Source organism: Otolemur garnettii, unplaced genomic scaffold, assembly GCF_000181295.1.
Source record: "Otolemur garnettii isolate 467f Iridium unplaced genomic scaffold, OtoGar3 scaffold00003, whole genome shotgun sequence".
NCBI classification, from domain to species: domain Eukaryota; kingdom Metazoa; phylum Chordata; class Mammalia; order Primates; family Galagidae; genus Otolemur; species Otolemur garnettii.
Genome location: NW_003852398.1, coordinates 41,738,976 through 41,749,609, shown reverse-complemented (window position 1 = coordinate 41,749,609; position 10,634 = coordinate 41,738,976). Strand labels below are relative to the sequence as shown.

At 50.3% G+C, this 10,634-nt stretch overlaps 1 protein-coding gene across 2 annotated transcripts in view; it reads left to right on the top strand.

Annotated features, from left to right (window-relative positions):
- The window catches only part of TCF7 (transcription factor 7), a 34,417-nt gene that overhangs the window by 12,965 nt on the left and 10,818 nt on the right, over nucleotides 1-10,634 (top strand). The window lies entirely within an intron of this gene.

Genomic DNA, 10,634 nt, shown 5'->3' with positions numbered 1-10,634 from the left:
GCCCCATGGAAAAACATAGCCTCTCACTGCCTCTCCTGGGGACCTCATAGTTCTGAGCCTGGGTCAGAGCTTGCGCCTTTCCTCGTAGGACACCTGGCAAAGTCAGGGCTCTCAGGGCCCAAAGTGCTGCATTTCTTGGCTGGGAAGTAGGAGCCCAGGGCTTCCAAAAGAAATGTTACTGGAAAAGCATTTGAAATGACATTTAGGATTGATTCAGGTTTGGTGCATGGTGGATGATTAAGAACTCTTTCTAGATCCTGATGGCAGCTCAGAGCCCACTGTTGGACCTGTCTGGGCCAGGTTCCCTCTGTGTGGTCCAGGCTTGGACTACAGGGTTTCCTAGGCCCTGAGTCACTGGGAAGGGCTGGAGTGAGGAAGCTGAGGGAGTCCCAGGGCATGGATGTGCCCATCCTCTATTCCCCCATGGGAAGGCTGCTTGGCCACCTGCCAGCACCACTGGGGCATTTTGAGGGTAGTTTTTTTTCTTCTGCTACTGCCTATCACTTCCCGCCACCTCTTTTGGTCATTGCAGGCAAGTCAGGAGCTCATTAATCTGGCCTGATAGGAATCAGACAGCAGTCCAAAGGAAATCAAGAGCTAGCAGCCCTGACCTGGTAGAAAGCTGGCTCTCCTGAAAAGCCTTATGTCTCAAGACATGCTTGGTTTTATCTTTTTGTTTTATTTTGTTCTTAGTTAAAAAAGAACATCAGCAAACACACTTTTTTTTTTTTTTTGAGACCGAGCCTTGCTCTGTCACTCAAGCTAGAATGCCATGGCTTCAGCACAGCTCACAGCAACCTCAAACTCCTAAGCTGAAGACATCCTCCTGCCTCAGCTACCTGAGTAGCTGGGACTACAGGTGGGCCCACCATAATGCCCAGCTAATTTTCTGTTTTTCAGTAGAAAAAGGGTCTCTCTTTTGCTTAGGCTATTTTTTTCTATTTTTAGTACAGATGGGGTCTCACTCTTGCTCAGGCTGGTTTCAAATTCCTAAGCTCAAGTTATCCTCCAGCCTCAGCCTCCCAAGCAAACACAATTACTAATTCATCTAATCCTCACCCCATCAGATATGAACATTTATAGATGGGAAACTTCAGGCACGTAGAGACTGCACCTAGTAAGTATTAGAAGAGGGACTAGAACCCAGACATCTGACTGTGCATGCCTTGCCCCTCTCATTATCCTCCACTGCCTCCTGGGCAAATACACCTGTCTCACAGCCACAGCTGGGTCCTCTTAACTTCCCCGGGGCTATCCATTTCTCTCCCCTAGGAGATTGGTGTTGCACCCTCTCCTCTGTATCTGTATACTGTTACACCCAGACCTGTATCTCTTAAGAGCTATTTGGTGTGGTTTTCTTTTTTTTCTTTTTGAGATGGTCTTATTATGTCACCCTCGGTAGAGTGCCGTGGCGTCATAGCTCACAGCAACCTCAAACTCTTGGGCTTAAGCGATTTTCTTGCCTCAGCCTCCCAAGTAGCTGGGACTGCAGGCGCCTGCCACAATGCCCTGCTGTTTTTGGTTGTAGTTGTCATTGTTGTTTGGCAGGCCTGGACTGGATTTGAACCCACCAGCTTTGGTGTATGTGGCTGGTGCCGTAGCTGCTAAGCTACAGGCGTAGAGCCTTTGGTGTGGTTTTCTATGAATATTCACAGCTCAACAATGTTAGGGGGCTCTGCTTCCAGAGAGCCCTGTGAGTACAGGGCTTGCATGAGAGCACTCTGGGTCTCCAGAGCCTCCAGCAGCTCCTTTCCATGCCTTGTCTTGTCTTGTCTCCCTTTGGAAGAACAACTAGACTGAATCCAGACAGAGCCCTTAGGGCCTTAACTGGCAGTAGCTGTGGGGGTTAGACTCAGTGAGCTTCCTGACTGTGGCCTCAGGGGAGAACTGTCCTCCTAGGCCTCGGACAGGCAGCTGAACAGACTAGGTGACTCAGAGATCACTGTTTTTTTTTCCTCAGAGGTGGGCAGGAATGCAGCTAAGCCTCAGGATGAGATCAAGTCTCCTCTCCCTCCTAGCCTGGAGCTGTTGCAGACCAACAGCCTCCTCAGCCCCATCATTCTGGGCCTCACCTGGGCTCTCCTGGCTCTCACTCCCAGGCAGCAGACCTACCCTTGTAGGCCATCCCTGGCCAAGAGCCACCCAGCTTCCAACAGCTGTCCTATTCCTTCTTGCACATGGGAAAAAACGTAAACCAGACCCTCACATATCTTTTAGACATTTACAACTAAGAACCAAAATTATCTCCTACACAGACCAGGTTCTTTCACAAGAGGGGAAATCTGAGCCACATTGCTAGCCAAGCAAGTTTGTTTCAAGAACCATTCTCGGCAGGGTGTTGTCAGCAAAAGAGCTACCTGTGAAGCCTATTGTTGAATAGATCTCTCTGGTCAAGAACCCCAAAGGGCTAGATTCAGATCCAGGTTTGTCACTGCTTGCTGTGAGACCTTGGGCAAGGTGTTTAACTTCTCTGTGTTTTATTTTCCTCATCTGCAAAATCTGTGCACAAAGCACACAGCAGCTGGAAAGAAGGGTGGGATTCTGGTAGGAGTGGAATTCTGCAGACTGCTAGGTACTCAGTAGGCTGCCATCTATCTAAATCTGTACCTCTGGTGTTTTCTTCCTGCCTTTTCTGTAAAGCCCCCAGGGATATAAAACCTCTGAATTCCTTAAATGCTTCCCTCCCCAGAGCCTTGCTTTCCTTTCCTTACTGCCAAAGACAGGCAGCTGAGCTATGAGATTGTGTCCTGCTTTGGTCCACAGTAGGCTCCTGGAGGGCTGGGTACTAAGGAGGAGCTCGGTAGGTTACTGCCTAGGCTGGGTGGGTGCCCAGCCCTGGGGCTGCTGCAGAGTCCCCATCAAGTGTAGCATCAACTAGCAGCTAAGCTGCAGCACCTCCCGGAAGCTTATGTTTCCCTCTAAAAACATCCTGTCCTTAGGGGCGTTCACCTCAAAGAGGAGGAAGGAAAATGCAAGTAAACGAATGCATAGAAACCACTAGAGCCCGTGGGCCAGGCCACCCAGCTCAGTGGGGCTCATCTAGTTCTGAAGGTGCCTTGGGGTTAGACTGGGCTTAGAGCAGGCCTGTGGTTTGCTAAGGTTGCGTGCAGGGGCTCTAGTCCTTACCTCCACTGTAGCAAGCCCTGTTATCTGATGTCAAGGCCAGGCAGCTGATGGACTAGCCACACGCACCTAGCAGGGCTTTGTGCAAAGGTGGCAATAGCCTTGTGCCAGCAGGCAGGACTGAAGCCTCTTAGTTCAGAAGGGTGTGGCCTTGCCATCCCCCTAGCCCTTCCAGCTTGGCTTGGCCACGCTTTGTGCTCTTTGGTGGGTGTTTGGCACAGGGTGTCCAGCAAACTGTGGGCGGGAAGCTTGCAGGCCATCCTCCAGAGAGCACTGTGTCCTAGGCAGTGGGGCTCAGAGTGGGAGCTAGGGATAAAAGGGCATGAGCAAGGGATCTTTGGTGCTCTTGGCCTCACTGGGATCTACAGGAACCTACACATCAAGGTTTGGACAATATGAAGGCGAAGCCTCTTTGGAAAGTTGGGGGGCAGGTCTGCTTCCTGGGAAGTACATTCTCATGGTCCCAGGCCTTGGGGAGCATTCTACTCAGTGACTGGTCAAACTTCTTGACACTTAAGCGCTATTGATTGTGGACAGTGAAGTGCCAGCTCTAGACACAGAAGCATGTGTCTATCTCAAAGAAGGAGTGCCTTTTCTATTTAGCACAAACACATCATGTGAACTAATGGCAGTCTTGGTTGTGATTGTTCATTCTAACTCCTAAGGTATTATAGGCAGGAGAAGACAAAGCTTAAGAGGAGGCCAAGGGGTTTCAGGTGCCAGGTTGGATGTCTATCCCAGCTCTTAGCAGTGGCCCCAGCTTCTCTCAGCTTCTTAACTTGTATGCTGCTGTGACCCTGTGCCCAGCCCTAGTCAGGGTGTTTTATCCAGTACAGCCACATTCTCCCTTGGCTCATGCTGGGTGCCCACCCAGCTCGTACTGCTGAATACCCAACTTTAATTCATTCAATATAGATAGTTCAGGGAAGGAGGACAGATAAGTAAACAGGTAACATCACAGTAGAGTCAGAGGTGGGGGTGGTGGAGGAGACCCCTCTTCCAACAGGGAGGGTAGGATAGGTTTCCAGGAGGAAGTCTCATCTATATGAGGCCTGAAAGATGGATAGGCATTGGCCAAGCCAAGTGAGGAAAGAGCGCTCCAGGCAAAGGGAACAGCATGGCCCTCAAAGTCAGTAGACCCCAGTGGCTGGTGCTTAGAGCGAGAGGGGAAAGCCTAGGATGTGGCTGTCTGGCATTGCTGAAGATCCTAAGAGCCCATAAAAGAGCCCTAATACTGATCTTGTGGTGGGGTGTGTACAGACAACTTTCTCACCTCACTAAGCCTCACTTCCCATGTATGTGAAATGGGAAGAATGTATAATGCCTACCTCAAATGTCACATGTGGCATTCATGTTACTCAATTTCACCTCTGTCCACTTGGCAAACAGAATAATAACCATAGCAATAGCCTACCTTACTGTCTAGTCAGCCTTTGCCCTGGAAAGAACAAGAGGCTCACGGCACAGATCTACCATTCCCTCCCTGGGCATTTCCCCAAGGGCATCTCCCCAGCTCCAAAGCAGGCATTAGGAACAACCTTTAGCCTGAGGTGCCAGAGGGATTCAAAATGATAGCCCTATGGCAGATGAGTGGGTAAGGGCATTCAGGGGATCTGGGGGCACCAGAGATCCTACAGGCCTTTGTTCAACAAGTCTGCTGAGTACAGAGCCTGGAGAGACAGAGATGACTCACAAGCAGACATAGATAACTAACTCTGCCCTCCAGGGTCCTAGCAATCCTCTGCCTGCAGGGCTGGTGGCACCCCAACCCAGGTCACAGGCCTTTCCACAAGGGTAACCCTTAGATTGAAGTCAGGATGAGAAAGACATAGTCTCACCAAGAGCAGAAAGTATGGAAAGTTGTAGGGCGGAAGAGTAAGTTGCTGAGGCAGACAGCAGGTGGGTACCTGGTGGGAGAGGAGCAGGATGGGATGGGTGAGAATGGCTGGGGCCATGTCCAACTGTCACCATTAGGTAGGCTGCTGATGTCAGTGGCCCTGACAGGCAAGTGTAGCCAGAAACCTCATCAGAGGTGTCCTAGAACCTGCTGGAGCACTTTTAGGCTCAGGGAAGCACTGGTTCAGGTAACTTTGACCAGTCAGGCTGGGGAAAGGAGAGACTAACCATTAAGACCTTAGTAACAATGTATAGTGGGTGACACTCAAGCTCTGACACTAGCTGTGTGAGTTTGTGACTCAGTTTCCTTATATGTCAAATGGGGATATTGTGTTTCTCCGAAAATAAGACACTGTCTTATATTTATTTTTTCTCAAGAAGACACACTAGGGCTTATTTTCAGGGGATGTCTCTCTGCCAAAATGCATGGTGTGGCTATGCAGATATACTGCATAGCCATGCCCATCACTAGGTCTTATTATCGGGGTAGGGTTTAACAAATGCATAGAAATCCTGCTAGGGCTTATTTTTGGGGTAGGTCTTATTTTCGGGGAAACACTGTAGTAATTGTACCTATGTCACAGATTTGTTTTAGGAGTATGTGAGTTAAACTTTGCAAGATCCTCAGAACTGCCTAGCAGAGTAAATATTCAGCTCTCAATAGCAGGTACTGTTCTCTCCACCTGAAACATTCTTTTGCCTGGCACATAGTAGGAGCTCAGTAAATACACCATGATTGTGTATATGCTCATAGCAACCAACTGAGAATCCTCGTCTGTTAGGGGGTTGCTTCTCCTGGCATAGTCCCCTGTCAGGGAAAGTGTTCTTGGGAAGGTCTGACCAGGATGTACTCCCCCACCCCCCTCAGGCTGGAGGGCAGAGGAAATGGCAACTTTCTTCGCTGTGAAAGTGTTGTGGGGCTCAAGCGTTTGGGGGTTTTCAGAGTCAACCGTCAAAGGCGAGGGAGTTTCTCTGCTGGTGGTGGCAAGGACTCTCAGCGTGTACAGCCAGCAAGCAGACCGCTGCGGTCTGAAGAGAAAATGCCAACTGTGTTTATTTTTCACCTGCGCCTGCAGGAAGTGGGGGGGGGGCAATTGGGAGGGGGCAGGGACGGCCCAGCCAGGCCCAGGCTCGACTTCAAAGCAGAGGAGACTTACCTCAGGAGTCCTCTCCCCATTTTCACCTCCTCCTGACCAACCCTACCCTGGCTCCATTCCTGGCATTCTGGGGCACCAGAGTGAGGAACTTCTAGCCATGGGCTAAAGAAAATATCCCAGAAGGCTGAGGATTACCTTTGGGACAGCAGATCAATTTTTGTAGTTAGGGCAATTCAGTAACAGGAAGGACCACCTCCGCTGGGAGGAAGCCCTATCAATGGTTATCTAGCTGGAGGCTGGACCAGCACTGGCAGGAAAGGAGTGACTCTCAGGGTAAGCCTAGAGTGACTGAGTCCTAGACCTTTCTACAGTATAACAGCTGGTAGAGAGGAAGAGGGAGGTCAAACAAAGGCAAAGGGTAGGGGTCTAGGGTGTCTGATCAAGGAGTGTGGACTGCTGTTGAGTCATTCATGCATTGTTCATGTATTTATACATCACATCGTGCTTTAAGTACTTACTGTATGCCCAGTGCTGTGTTTGGTAACAGAGGTAAGATGTGAAATTGTGCTGTTGAGGTGCTCAGGGCCTGGTGGGGATGATCAATCCAGACTTGCCTCCTTCCCTTGGAGGCTTGGGCATAGTCACCATCAGGAGGAAGAGAGGGAGCTCCAATCACAGGGCTCCCCATACACATGCTTGGCACCAGGCAACCCCACCCTACTGTCTGGGCAGTCTGGCCCTGGGACAGCCTTGTACTGAGGCCCTGGAGCGGGACGTTCCACTGGCTGAAGAGGGCATGGGGCACTGGGCCCTGTGCCAGACGGTTCCCACTGGCTACCACCACCAGGTAGGGAGGGGGCTGGGGACTGAAGCTAAGAGGCAGCTTGCACAAATGTATGAATGTGGGAAGGTCTAGTCAGGCCCTCAATGCCTCCTGTGAAGCCCTGGCCGCCCCAAGGCCTCTAGCTGCTTGAGGGTTCTCTGCCTCATCCCTGCCCATCCAGCACTTCTCTTGTGGTTTGGCTGCAGACTCCTATTTAATGTTTTTCTCCAGTTTCCAGGGAAAACTAGTGGGCAGGACAAGCCCAATGCCCACCAGGCAATCCCCTCAACACTGCCACTGTCATATGCATACATACCAGAGCAGCAGCTATAGCCTAAACTGCTGGTGGTAGCAAGGACTCTCAGCGTGTACAGCCAGCAAGCAGACGGCTGCGGTCTGAAGGTTTCTTAATCCCAGCCTGAGCTGTGCTGCAAGCTGGGATTTGAGCAGCAAAACTGAGTAGCTGGGACCACAGGCACCTGCCACAACATCTGGCTATTTTTTGTTGCAGTTTGGCCAGGGCTGGGTTTGAACCTGCTGCCCTCGGTATATGGGATTGGTGCCCTACTCACTGAGCCACAGGCGCCACCCTCAGCCCCATTTTATAAGAGTAAAAACTTTAGGCTCAGGGAAGAGATTAGCCCAGGATCCTCTAGAGCAGCGTTTCTCAACCTCTGGGTCGCGACCCTTTTGGATCTTTCTTTTTTTTTTTTGAGACAGAGCCTCAAGCTGTCCCCCTGGGTAGAGTGCCATGGCCTTACTGCTCACAGCAACCTCCAACTCCTGGGCTCAAGCGAGTCTCCTGCCTCAGCCTCCCAAGTAGCTGGGACCACAGGTGCTCACAACAATGCCTGGCTATTTTTTGGTTGCAGCCATTATTGTTGTTTGGCGGGCCCGGGCTGGATTCGAACCCACCAGCTTAGGTGTATGTGGCTGGTGCCTTAGCCACTTAAGCCACAGGCGCTCAGCCTTGGACCTTTCAAGGTTCACGGCATTAGGAAGGTTGAGAACCACTGCTCTAAAGAAAAGTTCAGTAAGCCTAGACCTGGGCTTCCCAACCTACTTAACATCATAGCACACTTAAAAAAACTATCATTGGAGGAAATGAAGAAGGATGTTGGAGGGCTCAGCACCTATAGCTCAAGCGGCTAAGGCGCCAGCCACATATACTAGAGCTGGGGAGTTCGAATCCAGCCTGGGCCAGCCAAACAACAATGACAACTACAACAACAACAAAAAATAGCCACGCATGTGGCGGGTGCCTGTAGTCCCAGCTACTTGGGAGGCTGAGGCAAGAGAATTGCTTAAGCCCAGGAGTTGGAGGTTGCTGTGAGCTATGATTCCATGGAACTCTACCCAGGGCGACAGCTTAAAGCTCTGTATCAACAAAATAAAGAAGGATGTTGGAGGATGAGGCTTTCATGGGAAGTCCTGGGCATTGTAGGTAAGGAGGAAAGTAGAGGTGTCATGGTGGGAGAAAGACCTGGGGCCAGATAACAGACAGCTTTGTAGGCCCCTGGTCAGGAGATAGAGTGAGAGGCCCCTGGAGGCTTTAGGCAGAGGAGTGACATGATCTGATTCCTGTGGCTGCTGGATGGAAGACTGACTGAGAGGCAAGAGAGAAATAGGATTCCAGGGAGGAGGCAGCTGTATTCGCCCAGGTGAGAAGTGATGGTGGCTTAGATTGAGTTGGGACAAGGAAGAAGGGAGAAATAGTGGGATTCTACACAGATTTGGAAGGTAGAGCCTTAGGATTTGCTGACAAATTGGACATGGGTGTGTGAGAAAGAAAAGAGTCTAGGATAACTCCCAGGTCTGAGAAATTGGAAAGATGGAAAGGAACCTTTGGGGCAGAAATGAGAAGTTTTAGATATATTGAGCTTAATGTTGGGGGGCATTTCAGAACTCTAAGTAGAATTAAATAAACATTTGGAGAGTAGCATTCCTAGGAGAAGTGGGATAGAAATGTGGATTCATCACATGAAGATGTTTAAAGCCAGAAGCCTAGATGAGAGGAAGAGGATGGGGACCCAGAAAAGGCAAAAAGTAGTCCAAGGGATTGGAGAAAAATCAGGCAAATGTGGCAATCCAGAAGCCAAGTGAAGAAACTATTTTGAGGAAGGAGAAGTCAGGTTGATATTGCAGAGAGGCTGGGTGAAGACTGAGAATTGACCATTTAGGTTAGGATTATGTAAGAAATCACTGGGGACCTTGACAAGAGTTATCTAATAGATAGGACAAGAGACTGGCTGGCTGGGTTGAAGAGAGAATGACAGCTGAGAACTAGATGCAGCAAATGGGAGCAGAACTGCTGAGGTTTCTGTAAAGGGGAGCTAGACATGGACTGGTAGGTTAGGAAGCATTTACAGATGGGAGCCTGTTTGTACCATGATGGGAACGAAACTGGGCTTACAAAGTATTTGGCACAGTGCCTGGCATTTGGCAGGTACTTAGTACCTGAAGGATTTCACATGTCCACATACCCTACAGCTGCCCTGGCCAGCCACCCATGGGGACATCAACTCCTCTGCCTGAGGACAGAAGGAAACCTGAGTAGTCCTGTTATGTAAAACTCCTTCTGATGGACAGACAGTTGAGCAGGGGCCTGACAGGTGATAGATATGTCAGTACCTTCCTCAGGAACTGAGGGGAAGGATGCAGCCTATCGTCTTTAGGAGAAAGATGGCAGGCCAGGGCTGCTGCTGGGAGGTGAGAGCCTGTGCCCAGGTAGAAAAGCTTCATCCCTTGGCTGCAGGCTTGAGTCATACCCAAGCCTTCTCTTTAGCCTTGCCCTGGATCCCTAATAAGCAAGTGCCAAAGGACCTGTGCCAACCTCCTCACTGTGAGCCACCCTAACCTCCCTCAGACCTGGAGATGAAGGGATCATGAATCCCATTCATTACTAGGAGAAGAAACATAAGATCTTAAGAAGTCTGGCTAAATTCACCCAATGGGGAATGTCACCCACAGAGGGGAGGAGCTCCAGCCACAACCTTTCATTACCTCTTGCTCCAAAGATGTCTTGTTTCATCTGTGTCATGGGTTAGAGATCACTCATCTGTGCTTCCAGCCAGCAGCATTCCCACAAGTGGACTTTGTGGAGTGGAAAGCTGAGCCTTGGCTGTAGCTGAGGCTCTCTAGCCTGCATCTATGTGTGCTAAGAATGTTGGGAAGCTGGGCCTTGGTTCTGGCAGTAATGCCCTATAGCCAGCTCTCCTTGTGCCTGGTTGTGTGGGGAGCCCCATTCCCAGCCTGCTGACTGAGTCATCTCATAACAGTCATCCAATTGGTGTGATAATTAAGAGTCTCGCGGTGCTGATGAAACAGGAAGTATAGGAGGCTGGGCAGGCTGTCCCGGAGGAGCCAGGCTCCATCTGGCCTCACCTGCCCTGAGTTAGGAGACTAAGAGAGCCCTTACCAGCAAATCCTGTTAGGCCTGATATGGGACTGAGGGTCAGACTCTACCCCCAATCTGGGGGCTTGAGAAGGAAAGAGCTCTATCTAGGCTGTCCTGGAGTAGGACAGGTCCTCAGACCATGTTGCAGCCAGGGACTGGAGGCTATGAGAAATGTCTCTCCCAGCCCCCTACAAGCTGTCAATCCCCAGAGAAACATGGAAATCTCAGAGATGAGGTCAGGAAGCGTTTCCTGGACAGAGGAGATGGATTTCCCAGAATTGAGTGTCCAGAAAGATCA